This window comes from Aegilops tauschii, chromosome 1, assembly GCF_002575655.3.
Source record: "Aegilops tauschii subsp. strangulata cultivar AL8/78 chromosome 1, Aet v6.0, whole genome shotgun sequence".
Classification (NCBI taxonomy): domain Eukaryota; kingdom Viridiplantae; phylum Streptophyta; class Magnoliopsida; order Poales; family Poaceae; genus Aegilops; species Aegilops tauschii.
Window position 1 is genome coordinate 150264081 of NC_053035.3, and position 8292 is coordinate 150272372.

Genomic DNA, 8292 nt, shown 5'->3' on the forward strand with positions numbered 1-8292 from the left:
TCGTCCCACTTGATTTGGAAGGCGTTGTTGTTGTTGTTGTTGTAGATGTGCGACAGGTGCAGCGGGTGGTGGTTGTGGAAGACGCGCGAGCAATTCGTCAAACTTGTTATCGAGCTTTGTTTCGAATGCCCTCTCAATGCCATCTATCTTCTCCATGGCCTCTTCAAATCAATTTAGCACATCTTCCACCTGTCCACTCATCATTTGCTGAAACTTAACATGTAACGCCTTGTTCGTCATGTTCTCCCAGTCAGTCTCGTCAGCTTGTGATCCTGCCATGGTTAGTAGCAATAGAAAAACACAAGAATATGATCCTACAGACTACTAGGAAGTGGTGCTGGTGTGTCACAAATCTGTCAAGTGAATCTCAAAATCTTACCAGTTCTTACCAAGCAGCTGGTGGTGATCGGCAACCGTTGTAGTCAAAACTCTCAAAAGCTTGGATAGGGCGATTGCCAGGGAGAGTCAAACGCACGACATAGAAGTATGTGGACCTGGGAAGGCTTATAATATGGTAGCAAAAAGGGCCAGCAATAATCAATTCAGAGATGCAAAGTTGAATAAACGCTCAACGACGGTACTATGCTGGTCCTAGGCTAGACCGTGCTAGAGACGTGAGCCTAGAACACTAACGAAATCACGGCGCTGCACGCAAACAAGGGAGGAGCACACTCTGAATTTTTTCTCTTTTTTTGCACTTTTTTTGTCCTCTTTTTTTTGCTTCGCAACAATTTTTTCGAAAAAGTCTACAAATGGCCTAAATACTGCCTAGCCAGAATTTTCCAGACTTTTTTTTTTGAAACTGGAACTATTTTTCTACTACGGGTAGCACGGAATTTCGGGAGTCCGACTTGGTCATGACTCGGAGTATGGTGTGATCTGGAAATCGAAAACAAAGCAACAATTACTGGACTCGGACTAGGACTGGTGGCGGAGATGAATCTGGTACAAACTCGGACTGGTGGCGGATATATTGAGGGCGGTGGAACACGGATGTAACATCCCAAATTTTCAATTTGGAATGTTATACATAGGTCATTCATGCATATCATATTCTATTGCATTTCCGTTTTGTGATCCTCGAAATTCTAAGCAACTCAAGGACCCACGGAGAGAGTTCGGGATTTCACGTTTTTCATATTTGAATTTTATCAAATATTGAAACAGGGATCATTTTGGTTTTAATAATTTTTCTCTCCGAAAATATTTCTTATTAAAAATATATGAGAGGAGATAATATGACTTCTCCAAAATAAATGAGATATTGGAGGAAAAATATTAAATCAAATAAATAATTTTATTTGAATTTTATTTGCGATTTTATTTGAATTAGAAAAAAATATGCATTTTTCAAAATTGCATTTTAGGGCTAAGAAAATGTTCATCTTGTTCTAAATATTTTATTTGGACGGCGAAAATTTGTTTTGGTATTTTTAGATTTTTAATTTATTTTCTAGGATTTTTCCAGCGAAATTTGGTTTTTAAAAAAAAGTCCCGCTGGACCAGACTGGGCTGAGGCCCAACTGGCCTAGCCAGCGCCGCTGCCTCCCTCCCATGCGCGAGACGGGCTCGCCGGAGTCCGCCTACGCCACGCCGCCACGCCGCCCCCTCCTCCAAGTGGGCCTCGACCCTGACCCCCCCTCATAAATACCCGCCACCGCCGCCCTACCCCGCCATCCACCACCCCCGCCACCCAACGCCGCCGCCGCAAGCCACCGCCGCCCCGCAGCTCGCCGCCGCCTGCGCGCCCCGCCGCCGCAAGCTGCCCCGCAGCTCGCCGCCGCCTGCGCGCCCCGCCGCCGCAAGCTGCCCCGCAGCTCGCCGACGTCCCGCCACCGCAAGCCCGACGCCGCGCCGCCCCGCCGGAGCCTCGCCGGAGGTAGCCGCCGCCGCCGTTGTCGTTTTTTTTTGTTAACCGTTCGGTTTTTTTCAGAAACCCAAGATCTAGTTTTTTTAGATCGGTTCGTTCGGTTTTCCGTCGGTTTATTTATTTAACGGACGTTCGTCCGTACGTTCATTTTAACGAACGCTGTTCATCCGTTAGTCACAGACAGCGAACGTTCGTTTGTTAGCCTGTTCGTCAGTTTTTCTTTTTCCAGGGTTTTTCCGCGATTATTTTCGATTGCGATTTCTGCCCTAATCTTTGATCTAGTATAACTTTTCGCTCGTTTATCCAAATCAGGTGAAACAAGCACCTAAATCTTCGTCTCGAAGTCCTCTTTCTGTTTAACCAACTTGAACAAGATTTTGGTACTGTAAAATTTGACTCTAGTTCAGATTAGTAATCCGATCCTGTTTCTTTCGCAGTTTGAGTTTCGTTGCTTCGTTTGATTTGATTCTTTTTGCAAACCGGAGTTCTTCAGTTGAACTTTCTGGTTAGATATTCTTATTTGAGTTTTACCCATGCATATTTGCTTGATTTCTTATGTATGCTATTGTTTGTTTGCGATAGAATTCCCGGAGTGCGAAGCATGCTACTACGAGTCATTAGGTTTTGCGGATCGTCAGCAAGGCAAGTAACACATTGATCATACCCCTTTTCATACCCAGTTTTTATGCATTAGTTCCAATCCTCAAACATTGCATGAGTAGGATCTGATTAACATGTAGGATTTGGGAAGTAGTTGATGAGGTAGGAACCTATTGTCTTGCATTCAACCCCTGGGAGTTACTATGTTATGCTTACTGCTATGCTATGCTCATAGACGTGGATTGGGTATGAGTGTATCCATGACAGATGTGAGATTGTTGATTAATGGTCAACTTAAGGTGGCAACTTTAATACACATCTGGGTGGATTACTTGTGGGCACCTGGAGAATCCAGTGTTGTCCTAGGATATCCCGGAGTACCCATGTGATCATCCTACGGTCCGCCACCTAGGCTCAGAGGGATCATAAGATTATTCATGCTAGAAACTTCCGTGTGCAGCCACAGGCCATTATGGGCTTTGGCATAGTTGAGTATGCTGCGTGACCTCTTTCAGTGGTAGGCTAGCAGATGTAGAGGGAAAGTAGGTGTAACTGTCTACCCAAAGGAAAGAGTTAATGCTTTTGAAAGACTGTGTCTCGGTCATCTGTTTCTCAAACAACATGTAGTGCGAGAAATCTAACGGAGGAGATCGAGTCTTGTGGGGAAAAGTGCGCAAACCTCTGCAGAGTGTATACACTAATCATGGTTAGCCGTGTCCCTGGTTATGGACTTCTTAAGTATCTAGTACTTGAATTATTGATTGGATCTCATCACTCTAAATTAATTGTTGGGTTGATAATGACTACTTTAATTGGGATTGAGTTGGAGGAACCTTCTCAATGATGTTTCAACCACCATGATAGTTAAATAAAATATATTCCTTTGTTGTAGGGAAAAATTGGCTTTTCGCAAAAATAATATAACCATAGAGCCTCCACCAGTCATATATGCATGTAGTGACAGCATTTATCTGTTCATTGCTCTACTGTGTTATATTGCCAGCATATTCCATGTGCTGACCCGTTTTCGGGCTGCAACGTATCATGTTGTAGACTTTTCAAACAACGAGTAAGGTGAAATAGGTCATTTGTCATGCACTCAGCTATGCCGTTGGAGTTGATGGACTCACTTTATCTTCCAAGCCTTTCGTTGTTATCCTATTTAGATGGCCTTAAGCCATATTTATTGTAATAAGTTCTCTTTTGAGACATTCGATGTAATAAGTGTGTGATTGATACTCTGTTATAAATCCATTCGAGTACTGTGTGTGTCAGCATTACCGATCCAGGGATGACACTTAAGCACAGAGACTTGACAGTCTGAGGTTGGGTCGCTACAACGGACTGGTGGCGAATCTGTGATGGAGGTGGACTCGGATTAGCATGATGGTGGTGGATATGTGGTATATGGTAGCAGCGATGACGATGGTGGTATATGGCAGCGGTGATGACGATGGTGGTATATGGCAGCGGTAATGACGATGGTGGTATATGGCAGCGGTGATGATGGTGGTGTGGCGGCGGCGTGACAACTTGTGAACAGAACTCGAAACTCTAAAGGACTAGACGCTAAGACCAGAAACTTGACACGATGATGCAACCGCAAATTCAACAAAGCAAATATAGAAAAGATTATGCAAAGGCTTAGATTGGTTCGGACAAGATGAACTAACCCTAATTTTTTTTGGCTTTTTCGTGGACTACAGGTATGAAGAACAGACTCGATCTAAACTACGAAAAACTGTAAAATCTCGCCGAGCAACCTGGAAATCTGTTACCACTTGATAGAGGCAAAGGTGTCCCGTATTTCGATGAGATGGTGGCTATCGTTTTGGAGGAAGTCTACTTTGACGATCCGACTACGAACGTGCGAGGACGTCGCGCCTTAGCAATCGCTAAACCAACTCCGAGAGGTTATTGACCAGGCCGGAGCACGATCAACCTGACCACGAAGGTCTGTTTCCTGCAGGCAAACGAAGAACAAGCAAGAAACTAAGATTGCAATCTGGATATTGCGAATATAAGAGGAAAGCTTTATTGATCAAGGTGGGGTTCTGTGACGCCTTTGTCTGGTCGTTGAACACAAACAAAGAACGCGAAGTTGCAGCAATGGAAAACTTTAATCTAAACAAAACCCAAAGTCTAAACGATGCCCTAAGGGCTGTATATATAGAGGAAGAGGGGGGGGGGATTTCATGGCCCTTGGAGGAGGGGTCCGAAACCAACCCTAACTCTTGTTTCCCCACACATACGGACTCTAAAAACAGCCTATAGTCAAGTATTTCGAAACTACATGGGCCTGCCTCAATAATAAGGTGACGCAGCACCTATAATAGCCTCTGGACGAAATTTATGAAGTGGCATCTTGTATATTTCATCCAAGGCTTCACACTCATTATGGTGGCTTCAAAGTCCTGAAATCATCACTTGTAACTCCGTTCTTGTTCCCCTTGCGCATGCCATCATCTCCATGCTTGATCTTGCTCCAATGATCATCCTTCTTGTCCAAGCTAGGCCCTTCATTAGTAAACAAGACAAATGTATCCAATTTAGGCAGCATCATATTGTCATGAACATTAGAATCATTACCAAGAAACGAAAGTACCTGGTAATTTAATTGGCATGCGCGAGCTCTAGTAATTGGTCTTGTATGTGTATCAGTAGGGGCTGTGGGTGTAACTTTGTTAGTGATGTCCTCATCATCAAGCACACATGCGCTCGGCCGAAATCGCTCCAGCCCACTATTTGGGACACCTGGGATTAACATCCTACCCCCGACCCGTAGTAGGTCCGAAACTTAAGAGGGGGTAAAGTTTGTACTTTCCCCAAACTAGTAGAAGGCACGTGCTATGCACATGTTTTTCACTTTTTTTACGAAGAAGTGACTTCATCATTTAATTTGTTGGATTTTGAGAAAGGATTGTCAAGGTGCTGCATTTGGAACTTGGTGGATACAAACAACGTCGAGTATATGTTCCCCATCGATTTGACAAATGTTAGTTGTTCAGTGAGTCTTTGTTTGCTAGATATTCCAGACCTCCTGTCATTGAGCAATGAAGTTCAAAATAGGCACAGAAGATCGAAAATAGCATACTCTAATTTGCACCAACACATGTGGTGTGTGGTAGCATTCGTCGTGAGTGTTCCAGAAAGATCATGGAGTCATGTTGGCACGTGTTTGTACAGAGCGAATCCAGGGAACATGGACCGTTAGATCACATGGGTGTGGTACTGATAAACGGTGGACATTCATCTTCTAGAACAAATCAATGGCTCACAGTTGCTCATGAATCTTGATGGATAGCTAGTCCGAATTCAAAAATTTGTGTACTATAGTAGTAGTGAAAATTTCAAACAAGCATGTCCCGTATGTTCAAAAAAACCAAAAACAAGTGCGTCCCAGACCGAAACATGGTTCTCCCTTAGCTCCCCCGGCCCCTCCCCATCTGATTCCCCATTCGTACTCCGTGGGAGCCGAAACTACCTCTCCACCAGCCACGAAACCACGGCGTCCTCCGTCCGCCACCCCATCCCACCCATCAACCGCCGCCATCCTCCATCACGCCGGAGCCGATACCCCGACATCGTCGTCCACCGCAACCGCAACGCCCTCCACGACTAGTAGTTGAAGCCGAGGCCGAGCTGAATCCAGGACGTCGACGTGCACCATACCTGAGCTAGTTCAACCACGCCGTCCTGGGCCTCACTGCTGCCGCTCCAACTACGTCACCGTCCACCGCATTGGAGCTGTTCCCGCTACGCCGTCCTTCACCTTGTCAGATCTTCTTCCCCTCCGCTGAAAGACCACCACTTCAACATAGTTAACAATTTGGCCACGGGTTCGTCCAATGCTCCACCCTCCTCCAAAACATCGGTTCCCCCGGTAAAAAGAAGAAAATCGCCGCGACATCTAGAGGACACAGCACTGGCAACCGGAAATGGTACTCCTCTTCCTTTATTCGTGCAAATCTTACGTGTCTGCTTGCACGGTATTCATCCCACAGAAGACACTAGTTGACCGCTTCTTCCTCATACTAGATGTTCCTAGTAACTCGCGATGCACAAGGTTTCTCCTCATACACTATTTCACCTTAGCTAGAGGTCCGTCGCCCCCCTGGATCTCAATTCCTGGTCAGTTGATCCAATTAAAGGAAGCATTCCGCGGCGTAACAGGCGCTAGTCCTCCTATTACGCCGGGGAAGCAGCGCATCATTGTTTATCTCAGGGGTGTGTGGGGCCTAGGAGCTGTTGGCGCCCGATCTGGAGGTCGGTCAGGATTAAAGGGATGGCCAGGGGTGCTACCAAGCAAGGCGGTGGTGTGAGGTCGAGGGGAGGGCGCGGCGGTGGAGGCAGGGGTCTAGGATGGTGGTCGCTGGCGGTTCGAGAAAGATCGTCAACAGTGATTGGCGGGAGGTAGACGAATGCCATCTGCCCGTTCCTTATAGATCGGACAGTTCATAAAAAAATCGACTGACCTATTGATTTTCAGTCGACTGTTATTTTGATAGGACCACATGTGGTGGTGTGCTGGTCGAGTACCTTCATTTCCCAGCCATCCATGTGCTCATATATTACAAAATCATACGGAGAATCTAATTTTGTTTGCCATGCAATGTTGTAGAGCTAGTCTCCTGTCATTTATTTTTCAGCCACCTGCTATGACCTATCTGCTACTCTTAAAGTGCACTTGTTCTGCACAAACTTCACCCATACTCTCACAATTGTGTTTTTATGCATGGGTATTTCAGACTCTGCCTTGACAGAAGCACACAATAAAAGAGAGAAGTCGCTCCTCCTTTCTTCGCAGGCAGGCAAGACACATCTCAACACTTTTAAAGGTTGCATGTTCAACAGATGGAGACGGTAAACGTAGCTCTGGAGTTGATGATCTCGCTCGCCATGCACCACCATCCCAGGTGCTTGCTTTAACTTTGCGGTGTCATATGTGGTTACATGTTGCATATGGTGTCTAGCTTTTATTCGAAAGGCCAAAGTTGGTCTTTATTAAGATAAGGAAAGATATTTTTACATGAACCACCATCCCGGGAGCACCAGAAGACAAATAGCTAGTCAGGGCACTGGCCGGACCAGTGACAAGCCCAACACAGAAAGGCATCACCCGGAAGCCAACTAAAAAGCCACGATTGTGGCGAAGTAGCCCGCCTCCCACCAGGATCTCAGGTCCTCGATGATCATGCTCACCACTCCAGCCGGATGTCTAGCTTGTATTGCTTCCAATTTGGTTAAATTGCATCTACTTAGCTTACACATTATACCTTTGAATATGACATGCCTTCCTATTTTTGGTACATACTAGTACATCTGTCTATTAACCATGTTCTTACATCAAACTAATGTTCTTCTGTATCCCTCGTCAGTCACTTATGATGAGACAGTCACGCCAGGGGGTTACTGTGAGGAAATATGCTCTTTTAAAGAATGCAGTGTGAGCCTCCCCACATGATTATCAAGAAACAGCAAGGCTAGATGAAGATAGTGAACGTAGTTCTGTAGTTGATGACCACATTTCCCCTACACCAGCATCACAGGTGCTTGCTCTAACTTGGCAGCGTGATATGTGGTTGCATGTTGCATATGGTGTCTAGATTGTAATTCTTCCTGTCTGGTTAAATTGCATGTGCTATTCTGCTTAGTTTATACATTATACCTATTAATGTGACATGCCTTCCTGTTTTTAGTACATAGTACATCTGTCTATTAAGCATGTCCTTACATAAAACTATTGTTTTCTTGTATCCCGCATTAATCAATATGACGAGACACCTTTAATATATGTGGTGTGATATTAGTTTCATCTTTCA